Raw genomic sequence first — 25,307 nt, forward strand, 5'->3', positions numbered from 1 at the left:
CAATTTTTCGTGACCCAGCTGTCTCAGGATTGTTTTAGTTCAGTTTAATATTTCTTTTGATTCACTGTTGGGTTTTATAGCTATTTATGGGCTTTAACTCCTGTGCCAGACAGGGGTTAATAAATCCCAATTTAAATAGTTATAAGATAATTCCAGTTGAATAAATGAATCATTAGAAAAAACTCTTAAGACTGCTGGCTTCTTCCAACAAATAGCTGTTTGATGTTACTTTTCCATGCCTCTTCTCCCAAAAAAGTATAAATGTAGAAAATCTCTGCTTCAAAAGAAAAAAAAAAAAAAAAGCTGAATTGAAGCATATTGATATTTTCTTGATATATTGATATAACAATTTTTCCCCTGCATTTTTATAGCGAAAAATACAGTTTATTTTAAAGGATGAGACTTCATATGATTAGCAAGCCAATCCAATATCCATCTGCATCAGAAGGGGATGATGCCATTCCACCTGACTCCAGCCAGATGCTGTGGCTATTTCCTTTGCAGACTTAGCACTTAATTACTCAAAACCAGAGCATGTTGGTTCACTGGATGGTCCAGAGATCCTGGTGGATGCTGGCGTACACTGCACCGGTACTGCCATCCAGTGAGACCTGGACAGGCTGGAGAGTTGGGCGGGGAAAAATTTAATGAAATATAACAAGGGAAAGTGTAGAGTCTTGCATCTGGGTAGGAGCAACCCCAGGTTCCAGTGTAAGTTGGGGAATGACCTATTAGAGAGCAGCGTAGCGGAAAGGAACCTGGGGGTCCTGGTGGACAGCAGGATGACCATGAGCCAGCAATGTGCCCTTGTGGCCAAGAAGGCCAATGGCATCCTGGGATGTGTTAGAAGGGGGGTGGTTAGTAGGTCCAGAGGTTCTCCTTCCCCTCTACTCTGCCCTGGTGAGACCACACCTGGAATATTGTGTCCAGTTCTAGGCCCCTCAGTTCAAGCAGGACGGGGAACTGCTGGAGAAAGTCCAGCCCAGGGCGACAAAGATGATGAAGGGAGTGGAGCACCTCCCTTATGAGGAAAGGCTGAGGAAGCTGGGGCTCTTTAGCTTGGAGGAGACTGAGGGGTGACCTTATTAATGTTTACAAATATATAAAGGGTGAGTGTCATGAGGATGGAGCCAGGCTCTTCTTGGTGACAGCCAGTGGTAGGACAAGGGGTAATGGGTTCAAACTGGAACGCAAGAGGTTCCACTTAAAACTGAGAAGAAACTTCTCAGTGAGGGTGACAGAGCACTGGAACAGGCTGCCCAGGGCGGTTGTGGAGTCCCCTACTCTGGAGACATTCAAAACTCACTTGGACACATTCCTGTGTAGCCTCATCTAGGTGTTCCTGCTCCAGCAAGGGGATTGGACTAGATGATCTTTTGAGGTCCCTTCCAATTCCTAACATTGTCTGATTCTGTGAATCTTGCTATGTGGTGGCTGTTATTCCTTAGTATTAGAGCAGGCTTTCATCCAATTTCTAATGATCTGGTTAAGGCCATTGAGCCAGCAGAGTATTATTTTCTGCTCCTCTCCCTGCCCCTCTGCCCCTGATTTCTTTGGATAGTTTCCTGAAGATTTAGTATCTTGAACTTGTTCCCTGCAGAGTCAGATGAACAGCACAGTTGACACAACACAGGAGGCAGGGCTTTGGAGATGGACATAACTGCAGCAGCACTGGACATTTTAATGTCAACTTTAATGGAACTGTATCCAAAGCCTGAAAAAAATTCCCTGCCATCAGCAGCCAGCTGAACCAACTCACTCTGCAGCTGCACAGGCTGAGCAAACAAGAGGAGGAGGAGGAAGGCAGGCAGGAATCCATGGCTTCAAGGTGTGGGAAGCAGGACCTCCCTTTTTGACAGCCTCAGACTGGCATAGCTGTAATACAAAACTGCTTAAGGTTTACTGAAGAATCTGGAAGTCTGATTCAGTTTTATATCATCTAATTTGTGCTCACAAGTACTTTCTTATAACTTGTTGCAATTCATATTTACATTACAAAATTATTTGTGAAGCAGAGTAAGGAAGAAATTCTTTCAAAACCAAAATTTGAAAGTGGAAATAGAACTTACTATAAATAATTAACCTGTCAAAATACTACTTCAAAATCAGAGAATCATAGAATATCTTGAGTTGGAAGGGACCCACAAGGATCATCAACTCCAGTTCCTGTTCCTGCGTAGGACAACCCCACAGTTCATACCATGTGTCTGAGAGCCTTGTCCAGTCTCTTCTTGAACACTGTCAGGCTTGGGGCCGTGACACCTCCCTGGGGATCCTGTTCCAGTGCTCCACCACCCTCTGGGGAAAGAAGAACCTTTTCCTAATGTCCAACCTAAACCTCCTCTGGCACATCTTCCTGCCATTGCCTCAGGTCCTATCACTGGTCACCAGAGAGATCAGCGCAGGCCCCTCCTCCCTGCCTTGTGAGGAAGCTGCAGACTGTGATGAGGTCTCCTCTCAGTCTACTCTTCTCCAAAACAATGTAAATTTAGTTTGGATCCTGACAGTATCCCAAAGACCCCTGTACTCCCTCTTGTAGTAGGCATAGCTGGTTGTACCTTCTTATTTGACCTCCCTTGCCAAAGAAGGCACAAGGTATAACAGGAATTTACTGTTTGTTCACTTATTTGTCCCACCTTTATTTTCCCAGACTTCAGAAACTGGGTCTTAAGTTAGAGAAGAAGTAGACCTTGCCATTTTGATCTGGTACCTGGATCAGGCAGGTAAGAGCTGTTAAATAGGAGGGAGCAGCGCAGTTACGTCTGACATGTTACTCCTGCTCCATAGCATTACTTGCCTCTTTCCTTCACTGATTCTCTTTTGTGTGTTTAACCACCATTCAGATATTTCAGAACACCACCTTTGTTTCCACAAGCTTCCTTAGCATTGCTGATGTCCATGCAGGCTCCTAGCTGCATGGGCTTGCTGTCGAACTATCCAGACATCCCCATATGTGTGAGCAATTTATGGGACTGCACAAGTTTTGTTTACTGAAATGCGCAGGAGTTGATCTGCTTCAGTTAAATCTGACGGTGTCAGCATAGATCCAAGGAAAAACAGCTCATTCTGTTAGCTTCTTTATTCTGAGAACGGTTACAATTTTCAAGCCATAGGAAGAGTGACTCTCCAGCCTAGTCTGGCTCACTAGCCTCATTTGGTATAGTGTAGCTTTCAGGTGATCAAAAAAAGACTCTTTTATTAGGGGGAGTGAAGAATATAGACTTGTTGAAAGCTACATTTTTTTACTTCCTATTAAGGAAGCTTTTAATACTTAGCTTAAGCTTGTAGCTTTCAAGATTACCACCTCCTTGTCCTTAGGCAGCTAGTTTAACACCCGTTTTAAAGGTGATGTAACTGTACGTTAGTCATCCCACATACATTTATGAATTATGAGTCAAAGCTGCATCATCTGAAAGCAGCCGTGGGGTTTGTAAGAATGATAAAAGGTTCTTTGTTTCCTTCATTGTTCGTCACAAGTTTGAGTAAAGAGAGAGTACGTGTCGGTAATTGTATTTTCAGGTATCTGGAACTGCAGGCACAGGTTTATAAATTAATGGTCAATAGTATGTTAAAATAAGAATGTTCCTTTATAACTGAGAACAAATAGTGTATCAAATTAAAAATAAACTTGTCCTTCAGTAAGCTCTGTTCAAATAATTTTAGTAGTGGGTTTGTGGAGCTTGCTGCGGTGTGCACCAAGTCCTGTATTTAAAAGATAATAGCCACTTACTCTCCAGAGTACTACTAAAGAAATAATGTTAAAAATTATTTATTCTCTGCTAGTTTTTTTCAAGCCACAATAATTACCTGCATTTCACCTGAAAGTGTCGTTGCTTTTTCCCTAAGTTTTGACACCATGACAGGTTTTATAGTCAGAAAAGCGAATGTCTAGCTCTGTGTTCTCGAGAATTAAATGCTTAATAAATACAGAATTGTTAACTTCAAAATTAGTAATATAAAATATGATGGAGCTAGTGATGAATTTTTTCTCCAGTCTATAAGTAACAAATCCATGAATAAAGACACTGCTACAAATATAACTTCCCTATTATGTTTTAAAAATTAAGTATTACTTCTTTAAGATTTCATTTTCTGCAAAACTGTTAACACGATGTATGGTCATTACTTCTACAACTGCTAATATCATTGGTGTCAGGACTTCACACTGGTAAGGCCCTGTCAGTTGGTCCAGGCACCACATGAAGACTTGGGGTGAGATTGGAACCTCCTAATCTTGTCATGGAGCATTTAGGAGAACAGAGAAATGAGAGCTCACCCTCTGAGCTCGGCAGTTACTGCTTTAGCGTGTCCAATGGAACCGTATCATGTTGCTCTTTTCTTTGGATCCTATATTCACCTAACTCTGCCTGAGGTCTGAACCTCTATACCCACAGAAGTATTTCTGCCCTTGCCGTGAGGTTATGCAGCCCTATGATGCACATCTTCTCATGTGGGAGGACTTTTCTGCTAGTACTGAAATCACAGTATCACAGTATGTTTGGGATTGGAAGGGACCTCAAAAGATCATCTAGTCCAATCCCCCTGCAGGAGCAGGAACGCCTAGGTGAGGTCACACAGGAGCATGTCCAGGTGGGTTTTGAATGTCTCCAGAGAAGGAGACTCCACAACCTCCCTGGGCAGCCTGTTCCAGTGCTCTGTCACCCTCACTGAGAAGTTTTTTCTCAAATTTAAGTGGAACCTCTTGTGTTTCAGCTTGATCCCATTACCCCTTGTCCTATCATTGTTTGCCACCTAAAAGAGCCTGGCTCCATCCTTGTGACACTCACCCTTTATATATTTATAAACATTAATAAGGTCACCCCTCAGTCTCCTCCAAACTAAAGAGACCCAGCTCCCTCAGCCTTTCTTCATAAGGGAGATGCTCCACTCCCTTAATCATCTTTGTTGCCCTATGCTGGACCCTCTCCAGCAGTTCCCTGTCCTTCTTGAACTGAGGGGCCCTTTAAGTAGATTTCCCCATAGCAGCAGAAGAAAGAAAACTCTGTAATTCAGCAAGAAAAGGAATTGCAGCAGTCTCTTAAAGCAAGGAGAGTTCCCTTTATACTTGGTTATGTATGGGTACTTCTGGACTCTGGGAATAAATATCTATATTTCTGTATTTAAGTGTCTATTTGTAGCTAAATGGGACTTAGCAATAGTGTTTGCAGTTTCACACATTTGCCTATGAGCTTTCTGAGTGCAGTGAAGTAAGAATTCTTCTCAAATGCTCTGCACCTGTACGTGCTTGTAAACCAGCAGACCTGAATTAATTTATGCCATGTTTCACTTGGGTTTTTTTATTAGTTATCAGACTTCATCATTAGTTCTCCACATATGTCACTCTTTATGCTCTTTTTTCCCCTCTGCTTCCCTTATTATTTACAGGAAATGTAGGTTTACCCATTAAGAACTGCACTGTTACTCATCTATGTAATTATATGTAGAGAGAGAAATACGATGAACATTCGGATAATTACAGTCAATATGCTTCATTGAAATTACCACTTTTCACTGGCAACTTAGCAAAGCACAAGGAAAGAGGTATAGGTGAACCTAGGACGTTCTGTAAGTGTATCTGCATGTAGGCTACAGGTCCGCAACTAGAATTATTTTCCTTTATTTTGCAACTCTAGGCACAAATACAGTAGGATTGTTAACGCATCGTATCTTTAGAAAAATATTTTTAAAAAGAAAAACAACAACAACTTAAATTTCTAGGATCACTTGAGCACCACAACAATTAGTGTGAAAGAAAGTATGTAGATATGTTGATAGCAACATAACTAAACTCTTATTTCTTTCTCTTTTTTTTTTTTTTTTTTCTTTAGCATGTGTGGGACAGTATTTTGTTTGGCAAGGTACTTTAAGAACAAATGGTAATTTGGGGAGGGGAAGCAGTGATTCACCTAGGAGGCCTTTCCTTCTGTAATTACAAAACATAGCGAACTGAGAATGTGGAATAGAATAAAGCTGGGGTTGAAAGGGATCCCTGGAGCTCATCAGGTCCAACCTTCTGTTGAAAACAGGGCCTTAGATTTAGATGATCCAGGGCTCTGTATGTCTCAAGCAGAGACTGAAATAATTTCCACCAAGGGAGATCCCACCTTTTATCTGGGCAATTTATTCCAATTTTTAATTGTTCTTATGGTAAAGTTTTTCTTTTTAATATCCAGCCAGAATATCCCCTGAAGCAGCTTGGAGCTGTTGCCTCTTGTCCTGTCACCACACGTCCTTGTGAAGAGACTACCTCCATCTTCTCTATAACCACTTTCTAGGCAATGGTAGACCACGATTAGCTCCCTCTAAGCCTTCTCTTCCCTAGGCTGCATGAATCCTTTCTTCCAACCTTTCTTCATGTGGCAAGTTCTCCCATATTTAAATCATCCTGCTGGCTCTCTACCAGACTTTCTCCAGCTTGGTCTGGAGGGACCAAATTCTTGCTGTTCTTCTACAATTATTGCCTTGAAAGTATTTTAAAAGCGCATATACATGACATTGCAAAACCTCTCAGTTTAGTGCTACACTCTGTGTGTTAATCATATACATTGTTTAGACCTCTGATTTATGTAGTCTTTGTATATATCCTAAATAGGCTATGAAATGGTATTTATTAATAGGCTATGAGATTGTATTTATTTGGTCTAAAGAAATATTTGTTTTGGTGCAATGTTTAGCAGAGTTAAAGCATTTTAATTATGTATTTCCATGCTTTTTCTTTTTTACTTACATGGTTTGGGTAGCAGGATTTGGAGGGGTGGGGAGGGATAGATGTTCCTTTTTTTTAATCAAAGAGAAAAACTATTCATTTGCTCTCTTATGTTTCCCACAATGCAAAACTGCTGTTGTACCAACTAGTGCTGAACAGTGAGCAGTGGTTTTAAATAATCAACTAAATAATTGAACATATTTTGAAGCACGAATACAACATCAGTAGAGTTGTGTACTAGGGTTGAACTGCAGTCCCAGAAGTAATATAAAAGATTTGTTTTTCAAGGAAATCCAACAAACAAAATTGTGCTATCATCTTAAGACAATGACTGACGGCATTTGTATTACTTATAAATCCTAAACTCCAATGTTCCCTGACTCACATTAACCTCTCTCACAAGGATCACAAATCTTCAGAGGATCTCCTATATCTATGTAATTTGCTCTCTGTCAAACATATAAAACAAATCTCAGTAATACTTCCCGTTAGGGGAGAAAAGGAACTTGGAAAGGAAGTCTCTATCATGGCTGGTGCTGCAGTTTGACTGTCCAGATCAGACAGATGTGAAAATCCTTGTTTCAACATCCATAACCATGTTAGATTTATTCTTGGTTAAATAGATTAGCACAGAGAGCTTGTTTGTTGTTTTGGGTTTTCTTTGGAGGGGGTGGGGGGAACTATTGTGTCAAAAGATTATTGATAGAGACTATTTTAAATTACATGAAATAAACTGTGGTAAGATTAAGCATGTAAAAAAATAATATATTTGTCTATACAGCTACTGGTGTTTAGTTTTAGCTCCCTTTAAAAAATAAAATCAGCAGAAACTGCAGGCAGCAAAATATTTGGGGAAGTTTTAACTCTCTTAAGTACTTTCTTAATTGTTGCTCTTATTTCTCTCTTGTTACTGTTCCAGACGCCACTTTGTGAATTGTAGCTTATCCTATTTAATTTATAGTTCTAGATCTCCCCTGTATCTTCTCCATATCTCCCGGTTTGTCACACAGATCTTTGCTTCTGAGTAGTTCATTTTTTACTTGCTGTGTACTTACATGATGTTAGAAATATTTCTTTAAGATGATTAATGGTGCAGGTAGACATATTTATGATTTTTCTTCCTTATGAGCTTATTTTTGTCCTTTTTTGCTATATAAGAACGTGTCTATCTTTGCCTTACAATGTAATTATTTTAAACATATGTTCATCCACAGTTTTGAATCTCACTCTGTTGGCATTACAGAGTAGAATTTGACAGCTGGGTAGGTCCTATTTTAGAGCATATTTTGCTATGAACTACTTCCTGCAAAGAAAAACAGAAAATATATAAGGTCCTATTTAAACAAAAAACTGAAAGAGAACTCTTAAGCACGAAATTTCCAAAATTTCCGTTCCAATACAAAATCAAAACCTGGGAAAAGTAATTTGGGATTACACCCCTATCTTCACTCCAGACTGCTGCGCTTTTTTTCGCGTTTTCTCTTTTTAAGGAGAAAATCTGTGTACCCATGTGTTTAGATTAAAGACTAGTTTTGGTAGCATTGCAAGATGTAGAGTCTTTCACCACTATGAGGAGATGGATTAAATATGTCCTTCAGGGAGTATGACTAGTGTAAAATCCAGTGCTTAATTGCAGTCCTACTTATACCACTTAGTTCCAGTATCACCAGACCAATTATAGCAACATCCAGGTTTATCAGAAGTCGCAGCAGAACAAAGTCCAGAGCTATTCACTTACCGGAGGAGTTGCAGTAGCTCAAATTTGAGAGCTCTGAAACAACTGCATTGCTGCTGCTGTTATTGGAGCTGGGCTGTGGACAAATGTAATTTTAGTCTCTGATGCTGTCAATCTGGCATCCTTCACAAGTAGTAGTGATTTTATTATATAAAACTTTAATCTGTCTGCCGTATCTTACAGCGTGGTTATGTAGAAAGTCATACCTTAAAAAAAAAAATAAAAAGTTGTTAGAAGAGAATTTGGGCAAAGAGTCCTAAAATGTTGTTAACTCTGGGAGGACAGACTTTTGAAAGCCATTCCACCAGTGCACAGTGCCAAATTCTTGTATTGAAAAGGTTTGGCTGAAATACTGGGACATATAGATAATATGGTCCCAGAAAACTTGCCAAGGAAACTGCAGTCAGAAATTTAGGAAACAGTCCAAGATTAGGCCTCAGACATGCTGCATTCATTACCAGCAGCTGTGCATATAAGAAGTGTTTCTTTATACCACACAACCAAAAGCACTGTGGCCTGTCACTGTCATTTTTATAGCAATTTGCTGACTTTTTAAGAAACAGGAAAACATTTAGCTAAAACGGAAGTTGAAATGACTGACAGAAGATGATTTAAGTGAATGTTAATGGCTACTGAGTGTGTACTGTAGAACTATGCTGAAGTGCACATATATTTAAGGTTTTCCTTTACATAATAAAACTCACTAAGAAAATCTTAAAAATGTGTTAATAATAGATTAATGTTTACTGTAAATCGTAGATACATAGCTGAAAAGATTCTTTAAAAAGCCAGAAAGGTGAAAGTGATATGACAGTATTATTATTATTTTGAGCATTAGTATTTTAAGTTATCAACATTTTCTTTTAAGATAAATTCAAATATGCCTCCATTAGGGGGAGTTACACATTCATCACTAAATGCTTCAGATTTTCAGCCACTGTTTAGTATGATAGATTTTCTCTTGGATTTTTTTTTTTCCTTTTAAAATACTGTATTACTATTAGTACCGCCTTTTTCATCTGGAGTAGGACACATTTTTAACTCGTTTAATCAGCATGCAAAAATTTGCAGCAAAAAAGGAAATCCAACTTTATCAATTTCTGAATACTTCAGGAAAAAAAAAAATCTGTTATAATTGTAAAATTATCTTTGCTAATTGGAGGATTTTCCAGAATGAAATATAGATGGTAAGATTTAGAAAACCTGGAGCAAAATTCTCTGAGGCACTTTTTTTTTCCTTTTTGTTTTCTGTGAAGCTGCTTCTGCCTCAGGGTAGTTCAGGAAATCTATCAGTGTCTGGTTTTGTTTACTTTGGTGCAGGAGAGTTCTAAATAGCAATGTGACCCTTGTGCTGGATGTCAGCATGAGTGTTATCAAAAAGGCAAAGAATACTGATGGACTTCAGCTGATACATTCTTGTGCCAGGCTTTAGAATATGATAGTTTTAGATGAGGTATTGAAATCATGTAGTCTTAGCACTCCGCATCTAGCTAAACTCCTGTGTAACATGGATAGTGACAGATCTCTTTCCTTCATATAAAGAACTGAGAACCACGACCAGCTGAATTCTCTGTGGAATAAAAGTCCATTTCATGTTTGCCCTGCAATCACAGTAGGAGCCACTGAGGCCTTGGAGTAGTTTTCTCTCTCTGCGGTCCAGGGCAGGAAGCACTGACTCCTGGGAAACGTCAGAAGAACTTCTGCGAAGCCACATGAGAAGAAAAAGGGATTTCAAATGCCTACAATCTAGGATTTGGGTGTACCACGTTTGAGGGCTTGTCTCAAAATCAAAGCCAGTAACAGTACTCTGCCCTTCAGGACAGAGCTCTCCTGGAGACTTTCTGTCTCCCCTACTCAAAGTTATCACAAAGGTATGTGGACAAGATGAGAAAGGACAGTTGAAGGTGGGGAGGAGAGAAGCGGAAAGGGAGGGATGAACTGATGGCAGCAATTCCTGAAGTTTATCTTCCAACCATCACTGCCTTTGCCCAGATAGATGACTGAGTTTTGTATGCATATGTCATCCTTGTTGTAGAAAAAAGCATTTGGGTCTCTGGGTGGCAGACACGGAGATGTGAGAATAACTTGTTTGCCAAAAGTGGATTGAGATATTAAATGTGAAATAGAGATCTTTCTTGTAATAAAATTAATATTTTTTACATACATTTTCCATGCAATTTTAAGAACAAGCTGTTTTTCATGCTTTCCTACTATTTTGACCTCACTTCAACCAAGTACTGAGCAAATGCAGTGTGATGAATATTTCAACTCTAATGAAGCATAAGCATCCCCAGCAAATGGGAAGGAGGGAAGAGTAATCCCAAAGTATGGGAACTTTCCAATTATTGAGAAAGTGCTGACAAGGCAAGGATTTGGGGCGGGGGGAGGAATACTTCAGGAAACACTGCTGTAAAAAACAGTGTGAACTGAGACACTGGTATTTCTGTGAATATATGAAATAAATATGAAAATTTACCTATTTCTCTGTACTTTTTAAACAAGATTACTAAGGACAGCTTTATAAATGTGATTGTCTTCAGGATATTTGCAAGAAACCTGCATTTTTAAAGAACGATTTCTTGACTTTGAATCCTTCTCCAGCAGCCTCGGCTCTGACCATCATAGATTTTTGGCCTCAGACCTGATCCTGGCATTTTCAATCTTAAATGTGGCTCCACTCTTTCATGTAGGTTTTTGTTTAGGCTGTCACTTTGCATACTTTGTTCTTAAAGTGCAAGCACATGGTGAGTGGGAAGAAGAGGGGGTGGAAAAACCCTTTCCTGTGACTTGTTCTGATTCATCAGCAGTCTAAAAACTCCTGTGTCATGCCATCAGCTTTGGCGTGCCCTCAGTATATGCATACTATCTTTAGTTTCTTTATCGTTCTTGAGAAATCCTTTTTATGCTGAACGTCCTACCATTTGCTCACATTTTAAGGGCTCTTGAGTTCCTTCTCTTGGCAGATGACACCAGAGCTTGCAAGTCTGTCAGTGTTTGCGCGAAGGTCTTTAGTCAACTGCATTGTTAGAGAAATAATTTAAATGATGGAATTAGGAAATAAGACTGATAAGTTGGCTGCTGTGAAAATAGCCACTGAACGACAGAGCCGACTCCGTGATTTCTGAAGCCGTTTACACATGTGGATCCACAGTGGTCTGACATGTATGCAGTGGCGTGCCAAGCAGATAAATGGTGTATGGGCAGGTGGTAGTGGGAAGAAAGACTTTAGGGACTATTGCATGTAATAACTTCTACATAATATACTGTGTTGTGGAATCCTGTGTGATGGTTAGTCTTGCTTGCACTAAGTCAAGCCCACGTGGTGGTTTTAAGACCTGCACTGCAGACTTATGGCTCTGCATGTGAGCACCAGGTAAACGGGCCCGCTAAAATGTAGTGAGCTTGTCGAAAAGTCCTGAAGTATGGATAAAATGAAGGAAGAAATATTTTCTTCTCATTCCTCCCCTCTTAAGTAAATGGTAACTTTAAATTATTGATAGTGTCTACACCCTGTTTCTGAATATGCCACGTCTACTGATATAGAGTAAAATTATTTCGCTAGCCGTTCAGCACATTGGCAAATATTGTATTTTGGGTTTAATGTGGAAAATGTTCACCTGCTCTCTAGGAAAATTAATATCTAATAAATCACTTCAAGGTGTTCCATAAATGCAATTCTAGATGTACTACAACACTTAGTCTTGTGTCTAACAACGCACCTATCGTCAGGCATTCATCATCTTCCTGAATGTGTACCATGGGAAAGTTTGTTTGTGTAGGCAGTCCTGAGTGTACATAAAGTGTATATAAACCCTATTCTTATGGTTTATGAAAATCTCTTCTCTCTTTTTTTTTTCCTGGAAAAGGTGATAAAGTGTCTACTTGACAACAGCCTACAATGCTTTTTTTTTTTAGCTAAACTCAAGTTAATATTTTGGAATGCATTTGTTTTATTTTAAACATATGATTTTTATAACCATTTTGTATATAGACCATTTGCAGGGATGTGGCTCACACCAGCTGTCATAGTAGCGTGAAATAATTTTTATGCCACCTTTCCAAGGCAATAAATGTCATATAAGCATACACAAGCACAGATATAGTACTTTTAGATGAACAGCCTCAAACTGTATGTTAGAAATCTGTTTGACAGACTTACCCAAAGGATGACACTTTTTTCTGATCTTGCCAAAGCAGCAACTGTGTAAAAAGAAAATTTGCTCTGGTGGTTGGGTTTTTTTTGTTTGTTGGTTTGTTTTGGTTTGATTTTTTTTCCCCAAGTAATTATGACGTAAAGGGCAGGAGGAGAAGCTGTAATTAGGAGAAAAGGTTTCTTTCTACTGAGGAAAAAAAAGAAATTTGTGACCAAAATGATACAGTGAGTTTTCAGCCACCTACAATAAAAAGACGAAATAGAAGATGAAGGACAGCAGCAGCTGAACCCGGAGTCCTGGCCACATAGTTTCTGTCGTGATCAGTATAATGCTTATTCCAAGAAATATGTGAAATATTTTTGTGGGAATCACACGGATATTGATTTTTTGTGAGAGTGTGCCTCTGTCTTTACAATATCTTTTCAAAGATGTAATTTAGGAGAAGTGCCTTGAACCTTTTTTTTCTTTTAAGATGATCATAATACAAGTTAAACTATTCTTGAGGTATGAGATTCCAGCTTCATTATTAAGAAGAATAGAGTGTTTTTTCCTAGAGTTTGTTCTCTTCTACTGATAGGATTGCTCTGCTGGTGGTCTTTACCAATTCTAAGAGATTCACAATAGGGTATTTTTTTTCACGAAAGCCAATTCTCTTTGTCAGACCTCTATACAAAACTGTTTTACTTGGAATGGATTGTTTCAAACAGCCTACAGATTCCTTGTTTGTTATGAGATGTCCTGTATCTCAGGAGTTTACCTAACAAATTGGCCTCTCTTTCTTTTCAGATACTTTTTTATGTCACTTTCATTTGCAGTAAATATCTTCCTCGTTTTCTTTCTGACAAAAGTGCAAATTTTTAATTAAATAAAAAATCCAGTAATCCAGAGGGATTTAGAGCTGTGGACCCAAGTATTAAATGTAAATCAAAACTTAGTCAGTTGAAAGCTGCGTATTATGGAGATCAGACGCTCAGTCTCCAGTTTGGAGCATTAGCTGTGCAAGCAACCGCTGCTTTGCCGCCTTTTCCAGATGAAAGCCAGTGAGTAGCAGCTGCTGATACGAGGTTACTGAAAAAGTGGGAAAGCGATATGAAAAAGTAAGGGAGGAAGGTGCCGCAACAGTGCACGTTTCAGGATCTTTGAGTGTTTTCTCTTTAGGATCCTGAAGTGTGATGAAGTGCTGAACTGAGTGTTGCAAGATACAATCAGGATTCAAATTCATAGAGAGTTCAGTTTAAAGAGAGATCTAAGACTCAGATTATAGTTGGATTTTTCTTTCTTCAGTGAAGGGTTTAAATTTTTTCCTAAAATACTGTTGCCTTTTCCTCTAAAATTAGATTAAATGACCTGAAAGAAGTGTATTCTTTTTTATTGCTTCATCTCACTACTGTTATTCATATAGCAGTTCTTCTGAAACAAATAGGATTAACCTTTTTGGGGGGATATTTCTTTTAAAGGGCTCATTGATACATCATCTAATCCCCAGAACTTTAATGAAAATGTCTTCTTCCTCATCACTTAGCTGCACTATAAGATAAGGAAAACATGCAGGCTTTGTGTTTCCAAGAACTGCGTTAATCATTCAAAGCATATGTGCCCTTTTTCTCTGCCGGCTGACTGGTACTGTCTGCATTCAAACACAGGAATGTATTAGTGAAAAAGTAACTAAAACTAAATCAGTAAAATGAAAAGCATAATGATCAATGGTCAATAATTCGAATTCTGGAGACCAAGATATTCAATTTGTATCATAACAATTAACTTGTATTTTCCCATGCCTTTATTCACGACAGAATTTACCGTAGAGTAGGATAATTCTAAGCGGGGCATTGTACTGTTAAACAGCAAAATTCTAGGTATTGTTATGCAGAGATATTTTGCATTTTTTATCTTACCTGATACTGCCTCGAGTTCACTGGGAGATTTGTCAAAGAGCAGAGGAACATTATTTCAGTACATTCATCTACAGCACTCAAAAATCACCGTACATACATGGTTTTGTGTTGCTGTTTGGGGAGGGGAGGAAATAAACAAACCCACACATATTATCCACTTACATTCAAGAAAAGTGTCAAAAGTGTCATAATTCAATCATTTTTTGAAAGGACTGTATTTTTGCTTTAACTCTTCTCCTACCGCCGTTTCATCTACTTGCTTACAATTTCCACTTGTGTTTTTAGTGAAATGCTGATCTGAAACTGCAAAATTGTTAATACACTCTTGGAAGGTGTTATAAAAAATAGAGTAGGCTTTATGTGAATGAAAAGGGAACAAAAGTTTATTGTTTTCAGATTTGAACACTGGATCTGTGAGTTCATGATGGTCTTAGTCTGTTATTTAAATCAGCATCATTACTGCATGAAAAAATGGCTCTTCTCGATCTTGTGACAAAAAATCTAGTCAGTGTAGTGTACTATTTAAATGCTTCAGAGCTACAAGATATTTGACATGTGAATATATTTGGGCACATGTTCTTTCTCATGGGAACACATACTACTAATCCTGTTGATATCAGATAGTATACTTAAGGCTTTTATTTCTAGACAAGAATTTGCCTTTTTTAATACAATTCCAGCAGGAACTGGAAAGCTAAACTATAAATATTTTACTTTATTAAATATGTTTTGTGAGACAGACATGAGAATGGACATTGCTGTTATAAATTATACCTTTCCTGACAAAAATATTTCTCTTAGGCATTGTTTAAATTTCATAGGTTAATAACCTGCTTTTTTGCAGGGTCGTAAAAAACAGGCTCCGAAGTGATGCACTGTGATGCTGTGTAATTTTGGCTTCTAGGTAGATACTCAATGTCTACATACAGTATTTCTTTAAAGTACACCTAGCAATGCAGTAAAAGTAGCTGTAACACTAATTAACTATTTATGATACAGGATGTGTATCTTAACAAGGCACTTAGGCTACTACTGTTCAAATAGGTGAATTAGTATTTGGCTAAAAAGGTGTTTGTCCCCTTTTAATAAAAGTCACTAGTCATCATTAATGTTGATAAATAGCTGAACTTGTTATCTCAATGATGAGAAGAAGAAGGGTTCAGCAATTAGGATAGACGGTGGAAGACTATCCTAGACATCATGTTTTCTGTCTCCCATGCTACTACTTTTGTGGTATTGATGAGTCAGCTTTGTGTCTCCGTTTGCCAAATTAGAAATGGGCATGATAAAGTTTTCTAATTTGGCATGACAGCACTCAGATAAAATAATAGTAAGGACTGAATCTTTACAAGTGGAGCACGGCTACTGGTACCTGGGACTCTCTTGCCTAACGACTGCCCAGAGTCACCTCCAGGGTAAGCTCTTTAAGTCCTTTCCAGACATCAGCTTGAAGTAATGGAATTACCAATAAGTTGGTTCTGCATGATAATACTTCTCTTTAACAGAGAGTGAGTAGGACTGTTTGTTATCACTTTTAGAATCCTGAAAATGCAACACAAATTCAAATGCAAATATAAAAGTTAATCAGTGTGACTAAGCTGCAATAGACCTCCCTCCTCAACCAAATGCAAACCAGCCAGTTTGAAAGCTGAAACAAAACTCTGCCTCCAGAAACTAACCACATTCACAATTCTCCTGTTTTCATACGCTCTGGAAAAAATATGAACTATGCAACATGCTATGAAGGCCATAAAATTTGAGCTCTTCTGGATCAGGGAATGGGAATCAGTTCCAAGAGCTTTGAGTTCCCACAAAGAACATCCTGTTAGCAGTTCCTTGCCTTTTTATACCAGCAAGGCCCCAGATTAGTTGTTTTCACTGATCTAGATTGTGGCAATATGACAGAGTGAGAGAAAGATACATTCCTTCACATCTGCAAGGCCAAGTGCTGTACCTTTCAGTCCTTTAAAAAAAAGGTAAGTTTTCAGGTGACCCTGTCGGTGACCTGAAAAGGTCACCGTGACTTGAGTTCAGCAGGGTGTGACTCTCTGTTGCCTGTGAAATGCAGCTTCCAGTAAGGAGAGTAAAAGTGGCTACCATAGTGATAAATGTACCTGCAGATAGCTGCATGGATTAACACAGCTCTAATTTATTCCACATTAAGAAAAAGGACTATAATGAGCTATTAATAAAGACTAAAAATGGGTTCAAATTCAATGGTTAATGCTCTGCATGATTTACTGTAATAATTCTTCTGACCAAATAATTTAAAAAAAAAAAAAGGAAAAAAAAAAAGGTGCTTCTCTCTCTTGTCCTATAAATGAAACATACATGCTATTCTTCCCCCACACCTACCCTCAAGGTTTTGTTTAGGCACAGGCAATGTTGGCAAAAAGTGCAGTATCTGTGCTGGAGTTTGCTTCACCCCTGTTTGTCTACTCCGTATAAATATTTTCCTAAGCAAACATCTGTGTTTTAGATGTCTGTAGTGGTGCACCTAATAGATTTCATAAATCATTTGTGCTGGCATTAATGGGACAGTGGAATCACAGAACAGGGGGCATCAAAGCCAAGGAAAATTCCATTGCAGCTGGTTGAAAATGGAGAGAAGAGGCTCCACTGCAGTGACAGGCAGGTCTGTTCCTGGATGGAGAGATCAGGCACAGCCAGGTATAGGAAGGTCAGCACTGGCATCACTTGCAGAGGCAGAATCTCACTTATTTGATAGGCTGCAATCCTCAGACAGTGAATGTACAGTGGTATGCATTTGTAGAAAAATGGTACAGACCATATAGGTGGATAATGGCAAGGTAGCTTTATTTTGGAAAGAGAGATTGTCTAAAGACCTCTTGTCTTCCATAGCATCTAGCTCTCGGAGGACCCAGCTTCCTGCACAAGTCCATGGCAGTCTTCTGCAGAGGGCTGCAATTACAGGTGCTCTCTGAGGGCAGGAATTCTCAAAAGAGCTCCAGTGTACTGCATGCACTAACTCCAAGCATCCAGTTCACATCCCTCTTTCTTTCAAGATCTGTAAGGATATATGCCTGAATTAATTACCTACTTAAGTAGATTTTTTTCAGTGGCAGAAAGTCCTTATCCATAAGTACTCCATTCAAGCAGTTTGGAAAATAGCATTTGCATGATCTAATACCCCATTTATTACAACTGGACCTTTTGGAAGACAGAGAATACGAGCGTTACTGTGGCATTGCTAGAGACTGGCTTCCTTCACTGACTATATGAGTTCATGATTTCATCTCATACCTCTCTTCTTGGCAAGTCTTGCAGCTATCACAGATGTAAGCCTGTCCAGAATTTGAACTGCAAAGTTTCCAATTTTCTGCTAACCTCCCCACCAAAGCTGGAGTGAAGTATAAGTCAGTGGTGAGTATATTAAAGTTTCTCCCTTGTGCTAAGTCAAAGCACACATAGTGCATTGCATATTTAACTCAAAGAGCTTCAGTTCAAGATGTAGTATTAGTGCTATTGCTTTGGGATTTTTCAGTATTTTTCCCCACTGCCAGCCAAGACTGCCCTCATCAGGACCTGGTTACTTAGCTCATTATTTTCCCCCATTTCACAGAATTCTGCTATTTCAGTCTGTATGGTCTTTGTTTCTCTAGGAAACTGCAAGTGGGCACTAATTGTTTGAGTTTGTTGAATATTATTCAATTTCTTAAGAATAATACATCTAAAATATGTGATTTTGTTGAAGCCTTCTACATAACAGTGTTGAAAGATATTCTGGAATGGTGTTATCTTCCCTGGAAGTATAGTTGGGGTTATGATTCCCACGAGGGGGTAATAAAAAAAGAATAAAAATCTGATTCTTTTACTAGAGGCATTAACTTAAGTTTGATTACTGGCTGAAAATGCGATTTTCTATTTTGAATGAGGACATTTATATCTGCATATTTTGTAGGCATCTAGTTGTTCTGGCTCACTACAATATTTCAGAAATTAATGGTGAATAATGTGAATGCTGTATTTTGTTTCGTGATTTGATAGCTTTATCTGACAGCTGTGATACATAAGACAATGCACATGATTCTGTGTCCAGTCAGACTGGGCTGCAATTCCAAAGGCACCTTAGGAGTAGACTTGATTATAGAATATCAAGTATTTTGAAGTAAGCTGAGTTGGTTATATTCATGCCCTTACACATGTGAATAAAATCTGTCTCCTAAGGTGGTAAATGGAGCGGGAGGTGTTTCTGTTTCAGTTAACGCACAGATGGTGTGTGATGAGACGGCCGGTTGCAACACCTGAGCACCAGCACCTGTGCATTGGGCCAGGCCCTGGTTTGGAGAGGGGAACACCTGGCTCTCGGCTTTGCCGCTAGAAATTTCGGCAGTCATCTCCCAATGTGAATCTGCTGTCTGTAGACACGGACCTAACCTCCTTTCCCTAAGTGCCTGACCGACTTTGGTGACAATTTGCGTGGGAAGGAGTGCTGCAGGTAAAGTTTTATTTTTTGTCACGGAAAATCGCGGCTTTGCGGTAAATCCCTGCAAGCCGCACGGCCCCGAAGCGCCCGCGTCCCCTCGCCTGCCCCTAAGCCGTGTAACGAGCCTTAGCCGAGCCCTACGAACAGCGCTGCAGGGGCGGCTTCGCTCTCCGCTCTCTCCGGGAAGGATCCTTTTGTCTTTTCCCGGAGATCCCGACCTCCAGCTGTAAGCGCTCAGGGCCGTTTACGCGGCGAACCGGCCGCCCCCGGCGTCGGCGCCGCGGCCCCGAAAGGGTTACGCGGTGCCAGGCCCGGCCCCCGCTCCTCGCCGGGGAGTAAACACCGCCGCCTCAGCCTATCGCGGCGGCCGGCTGCGCGGGGCCGGGGGCGAGCGGGGCTCCGCCGGGCGGGCCGCCACAGACGGGGTCGGGCGGCGGCGCGGAGCGGCACGGAACGGAACGCTGAGGTGGGGCGCGGGGCGGGGCCGGGCCGGGCCGGGGGGGCGGCTGCGAGGGGCCGGGGCGGGCGGGGGAGGTGGCGCTGCGGCCCCCGCGGCGCGGGGCGGGGGCGGCGCTGGCTCATTCCGCAGCTCGGGCAGCCCTGCGAGGAGCCGCCGGGTGGCCGCGGACTGCGAGTTCTGTGTTTGTAGTATTGCTAAGCCGAGAGGTAACTGCTTTTCTCCTGCTCCGCGCCTTGCTGCTAAAAGAGCCCGACCCGGGGTTTGTGGCTGGGATGCGGTAGGATCGGTGTGAGAAATCGGAGATGTAAGAAATGCGAACTTTTTGCATAATTTGCATTTGAGGTGATGCATCTCGCTGCGGAGTGTAAGCCTTTGAGCTCCCTCGCCTAACTCTGCTATGCTTGTATAATGGGAAAAGTAACAATTTCTAATTGTTATTCCTCCTAGAGGCTACGATACCTGCTGTATTTGTGGGGTGGGGGAATGTGAAAGAGACTGTGCCAGTTCAAAAGTCTAGAAAGAAAAATGTAACTTTACAGCAGTAGAAGTTATGCAAATAAAAGTATGAAAAAAATCAACGTAGGTTCATTTCTAAAGGGTTGTAAAATCCTTCATTTAAAGCTTAGTGTAATCTGTGACATTTATGTGGGCACCTGGAAAAAAAAAAACCCTAAAGCAGAGCTGTGGTATGAAGTACAGTGCTGCTGTGAGCAGCCACATTTCTGTCTGCTTCTCATTTAAAGTGCTAGCTCCCTTTTTGTATACCTAATAAATGATACGTATAGAATATACAGCTGTGTCACAAAGTCATTCTGTATTCATAAAGCTTAATATAATCAAATTCATTGCCTAAAGACGGTGTGGTTGAAGATTTGATCCTTTTTCACTGAAGTGGAAATACTTTCAGTAATTGAAAGCAGATTCACGTCTGGAGTTGTACAAGCCAAGGTTTTCATTTTTAAAATAATCCTTTTGTTCCCCAGCTTTAAATGTTTCCGTGAGCCATCCAGAGACCTCTGTTTGCTAATTGCTAGAGTAGACTTTAAGGAAGGGTTGAGGGGACAAAAACAAAAACTGAGAAAGGTATGTCAGCAATTAAATTTACTTAAAATTATAATGTCTGTATTACAGTGCATGAACATACTATTGCAGCTTTTGTGCCTACTACGTTTTAGTTTTCCTGTTAATTCAAGTGAATCTGAATTTGAACTACACATCTGTCTGTAGAGTTGTTTTGTTTTAAACCATATTAGCTGATGTTCACCTTAGCCCATTTACCTCCTTTTTAACTGGTTTATTAAACAAAAAAATCTGAAGTTTGAAGATTTGGAGGTATACTGATCTGCTCGAGTAAACAAACCTGATACTTGGTGGTGCTAACTCCCCTTTGTTAACTTTGTGCCTGTTTTCTGGCCGTTTCTGTGGAAAGCTTTCAGAAACCTTGCCTTCTGATATGTCAGCGATGGGGGGAGAAACTTAGGGTATGAACTACCAGGCCGTCAGACAAAGAGTGGGCTGCTCTTGATCTGTTCCCAGCTTTGAAGGTAGAGAACAATGGAGGTGGAGGAAGGGAAGCACCTTCTCTTCTAAACTCTCTAATCCACGAATAAATTAACTAAAAACGTGTGAAAAAGTTATTGAAAATGGCAAGAGTCCCCCATACATTAGAAAGTGTATTAATTGCTTAATAGACACAAGGATCTGATTGCCTGATGTTAAATACAGACTATCATTAAGATAAGAGTTTGGATATTTGCATAATGGTACTAAATAGGCCAGGCTTATTTCCCTGAACTTTCTGGTGATGTGCACATAGCTGATGTAGTTCGCTTTTCTCTCTTTTCATTCAAAAGATAAGTCTTTTAATATGTGCTCAGTAAGTTCAGATGAAGTATTTGAGTAATACCTGGGAAGGGGAAGGTGTTCAATTCAGGACAGAAAATATAGTTCACCTTTTTTTTTTTTTCATCCATCAGATTTGGGCTCAAAAGTGTCAAGCAGCTCCGTAACTACAAATGAAATATTACAAAATTTCTTGATTCATGCTCTGCAACTCTATGTGGAGAATGGCTTCATATGTTTCACAGTATAGTTTGTGTTTGTTTGCTTTTTTTTCTTTCAAGCTGTTATAAAAGGACTATGTTACAATTTAGCAACAAACTTACAACAGCAGAACCCTTACAAAAACTTTTAATGGTTAGGTGGTTTTGGCTTATTTGTCATTTTTACTTTCTAACCTTTTAGCAATAGAATTGAGAACATGTCAGGTAGTACATTTCATGTAGTATGGGATACTTTTTTTTTACCTGTTGAAGAAAAGCAGCTGACATGGTAGCTGTCTAAAAAAATTATAATTGATGCTATAGCATAATGTGAAACGTCATGTACAGGTTCATTTTAATAGTCCACGATAAGAATGCTGCTAACACCCATCAGTGTATCATGTAAACCAACCCAACTTAAAGAATTTGTCTTGAGCTGTATTCTTGCATTTCTAATGTGTATTTATGAAGATTTAACGTGATATACCAAAATACTGAAGTGATCTGATAAGCAATTATGAGATCAGACTTTACAACTTTTCTTTCTGTAACTTGTTTTCTATCCCAATTCACTTGTTGAACTAAACAAGGAAAAATAAAAGTTCACAATACATATACTTTGTACAATGTAGGCATTCGAGCACTGGTATCAGAAAATAATCAGTGCTGTATTGTTTTCCAGATGAGAAGAGACTTTAGCTTTCCTGTCTTTTCTATATGTCTACAAAGATTTTATTGCTGGTTATTTCATTCCAAATACAGCTATAGGCTTCATTCTGAGTGGGCTTGAAAGACTTTCTCAAGAGATTTATGCATTTCAGAATAGCAAGAGAGCTTCTATATGCTCAGTACTGTATAGAGAGATGATGCTGTGAGCTGGTGACCTCGGTAATAGTTTGAAGATATATACATCTTTTACATTTGAACATTTGAACATTTTAAACAAAATAAGGAATTGTGATAAAATAAAGCAACTGTAAAAATAAAATGCTTCTGTAGTTTTCTAATTAAGTAAGTTGATGTTTTTAAATGTTAGGGAAAAATGGCACTTGTATTCCTTCAAAAAGCCTCACCCATGATAAACTCTGATCAGAACAGGTAGGTGGCTGGAATATTCTGAATGAGTGGAAAATAATCATTCACCTTCTTTGCCTATGATTGAAATAATTGGAAGTGCAATTATACAGGAAAACTTCAAAATTCACTGGGGGTGACAACAAGTTGCATAGTCTTCTTTTGGGACTGGCTAGGGCCACCGTTTATCCAAACTTGAAATGGAAATAATTGTTTTGTGTAAACCACCAAGTAGATGGTTTATGAAGCAAATGTAAGAAAGTGATAGAGTTCTCATACCTGGAGACAGTATGTCATTCAAGTGGGATCTACACAGGTTATGATTTTGAGACCTACCTTAGAGTGAAAGGCTTGTTTATGACTTGTTACATACAGCAGAAAGAGTTTTGCATAGCAATAGCATATGAATCATTGCAGATTTCAGGCATTTGATGGGGTAATCAGTGATGATAGAAGCACTGATTTTTTTTTTTATTGGGTAGTAGAAGGTATCTTTAGAAGAGGTCTGAATTCTGATCTATTCAGAATTCTGATATATTCAGAATTCAGGAGTCGAGTCTAGATTAAAGAGTGTTCCAGCAAAAGATTTAACCAAGTAGCTGAACACTGTGAGATTTGGACAAACTACCTCTACAACTTGGAGTAACGGTGTACTGACAAAATGGAAAAGGCAGATATTGTTGTAATTTCTGAAGTTCTGCATTATGGTAAAACTTTGATTAAACATGTCTAACAGGTTTTCTGCTTACTGTATTTTCTGTGGCAAAGGAACAGCAATTTTTGCAGTAGCAGTAAGCTCACATATCTGTAGTATCACATCAACAGTGAGTTACGTGGTTTTATCTTTCCAATACAACTTGCTGTTCTGCCTCTTTCTGTCTTTTGTAGAGGATTCAGACCTATACAATAGTATTTCTAAGATGTGTAAAAGAAAAACAGATTTAGAAGAAAAAATTTAATCTAAAATAAAATCTCTTGCATGCAACTACAAAAAGGACAGACAAGTGCTTTGCCTGCTTTTTATTTTTTTTTTTAATCCTGTTTCAGTTGTTACTAGTCCAAGTGCTGTTGATGTGAGGAGGTTTTTTTTCTTTATGTGAAGAGGAGTTATTGTCCTGGGGAATGCTTCGAGATGCAAGAATATATATGAATTAAAGAAGTAACTGCTATTATAGAATGGTATTATTTGGTCATTTTTCATCCTTGTATAGATCACAAGGAAGCATTACCTGAAGCTTCCAAATTGTCATAAATGCCAAACTAATTTTTAAACTCCTTCAATTTGCATCTCTGGTATAGCTGCTGACCACACACAAAGGAAAAGAGAATGGAAATGCTTCTATTAGAGCAGCTCCTACTTTAATTATATAGACCCACTTTTTCATAAAACATAATTGTATCCATGTATGAAATATAAGCAGTTCCAAATCTGAAGAAATTCCAGACTTGTTAATTTTTGCAGAACATTTTTCCTCTTAGTCAGAAGCTGCGTTAAAGAAAAGACTGTTGTCGAGGGAGTTGTAAAAAGTAGTCTAGAAAGCCTTTTATGCTCTTTCTTTTAAATAAAACAGAATTGCCTTATGTAACAATGTTAACTTTGTTAACCTTTTATAATTATTTAACCATTATTTCATTTTACCCCCTGCTTAAACATTGTACATTAATGCAATAGACACCTGGCTGTGCTCTTAAAAGTTTATTTGTCTTTCAATTCCTGTGATAGTAGGGGGCAGTATATCTCCTTAATTATCTTTGTTCAGGGAAATGTTGAAAGGCCAGGGTAGTTAAACAAGGCCGTTTGGATTTGCAATAAGGTCGAAGTCAGATGCAAGGAAAGTGGTTAAATGCATTATCATCTTATTGAGCACATCATCAGTAAAGTGACCTTGATGGAGGTGGAAAAAGCCATTTGGCTATTTTATGACAGCCACCTCTCTGCTGGCTTTATCCCTGCCAGAGAGTACTTCATATAGCTTTATCACAGTCTCCTCTTGTTGCTTTGAAATCTGATTTTTCTTAATTACAGATAATGAGTTAAAGGCTGAACATTGAAATGAACTTTCGTAATAATGGCAAATTCTAGTACTTAAGAGTTTATCCTTTGGCTTGAGAGATACAGAAATTTCTCTAACTTGAATATTAAGGTGACCTTAATGTTGACTATTATATGCCTGCTTTTAAGGATCTCTTAAAGATAATTGTTTTCTATTCATGCAAGCTTTTATTCTACTACTTTTTAAACTGTTTTTTAAGTTACTATAAGGACAGGCGAGCTGATTTCCAGGCTCAGCAGCAGGGACACTATTTGTTTTAACATGTCTATGTTTTTATAAAGATACTCAAACCATGGGAGGCCTGTGGCTATGCTGGAAACAAATAGTTTAGAAAACATATAACTAATGCTCAAATTCCTGTGTCACTTATGCTTTGTAATGGCAGTCCGTACTGATGCCTTAAAAGCTTACAAAAGCAAAATTTTGGCTGTTGCATTTGAGTATTTAATCAAAGTACTCTCAAACGTCCATCTTCCCTTCCCTCCTTTTTAACTGTCTTTTCTCATTGAAAAATGGTTTCGTTAGTGATTTGGAACAAACTGTGTCATTTTAAATTTCTGGCTTTGAAAAGACCTCGGAGCTAGTTGTACTTTTTATGACGCTGTCTGACAGTCATTGACATAATTATTATGGGAGTTTTGAAGTAAATGTACAAAATACAAGGGAAGATGATATTGGGAAAACTGGATCCGAATCTGAGCACCTTAAAATATAGGTTAATTGGCTGAAACTCACAGCAG

At 39.0% G+C, this 25,307-nt stretch overlaps 1 protein-coding gene across 7 annotated transcripts in view; it reads left to right on the forward strand.

Moving 5' to 3' along the window:
* The window catches only part of TENM3 (teneurin transmembrane protein 3), a gene marked incomplete at both ends in the record, with an annotated part of 311,431 nt that overhangs the window by 59,499 nt on the left and 226,625 nt on the right, over window positions 1-25,307 (forward strand). The gene's annotated exons all lie outside the window — the stretch shown is intronic.

Source organism: Nesoenas mayeri (genome assembly GCF_963082525.1).
Source record: "Nesoenas mayeri genome assembly, chromosome: 4".
Taxonomy (NCBI): Eukaryota; Metazoa; Chordata; class Aves; order Columbiformes; family Columbidae; genus Nesoenas; species Nesoenas mayeri.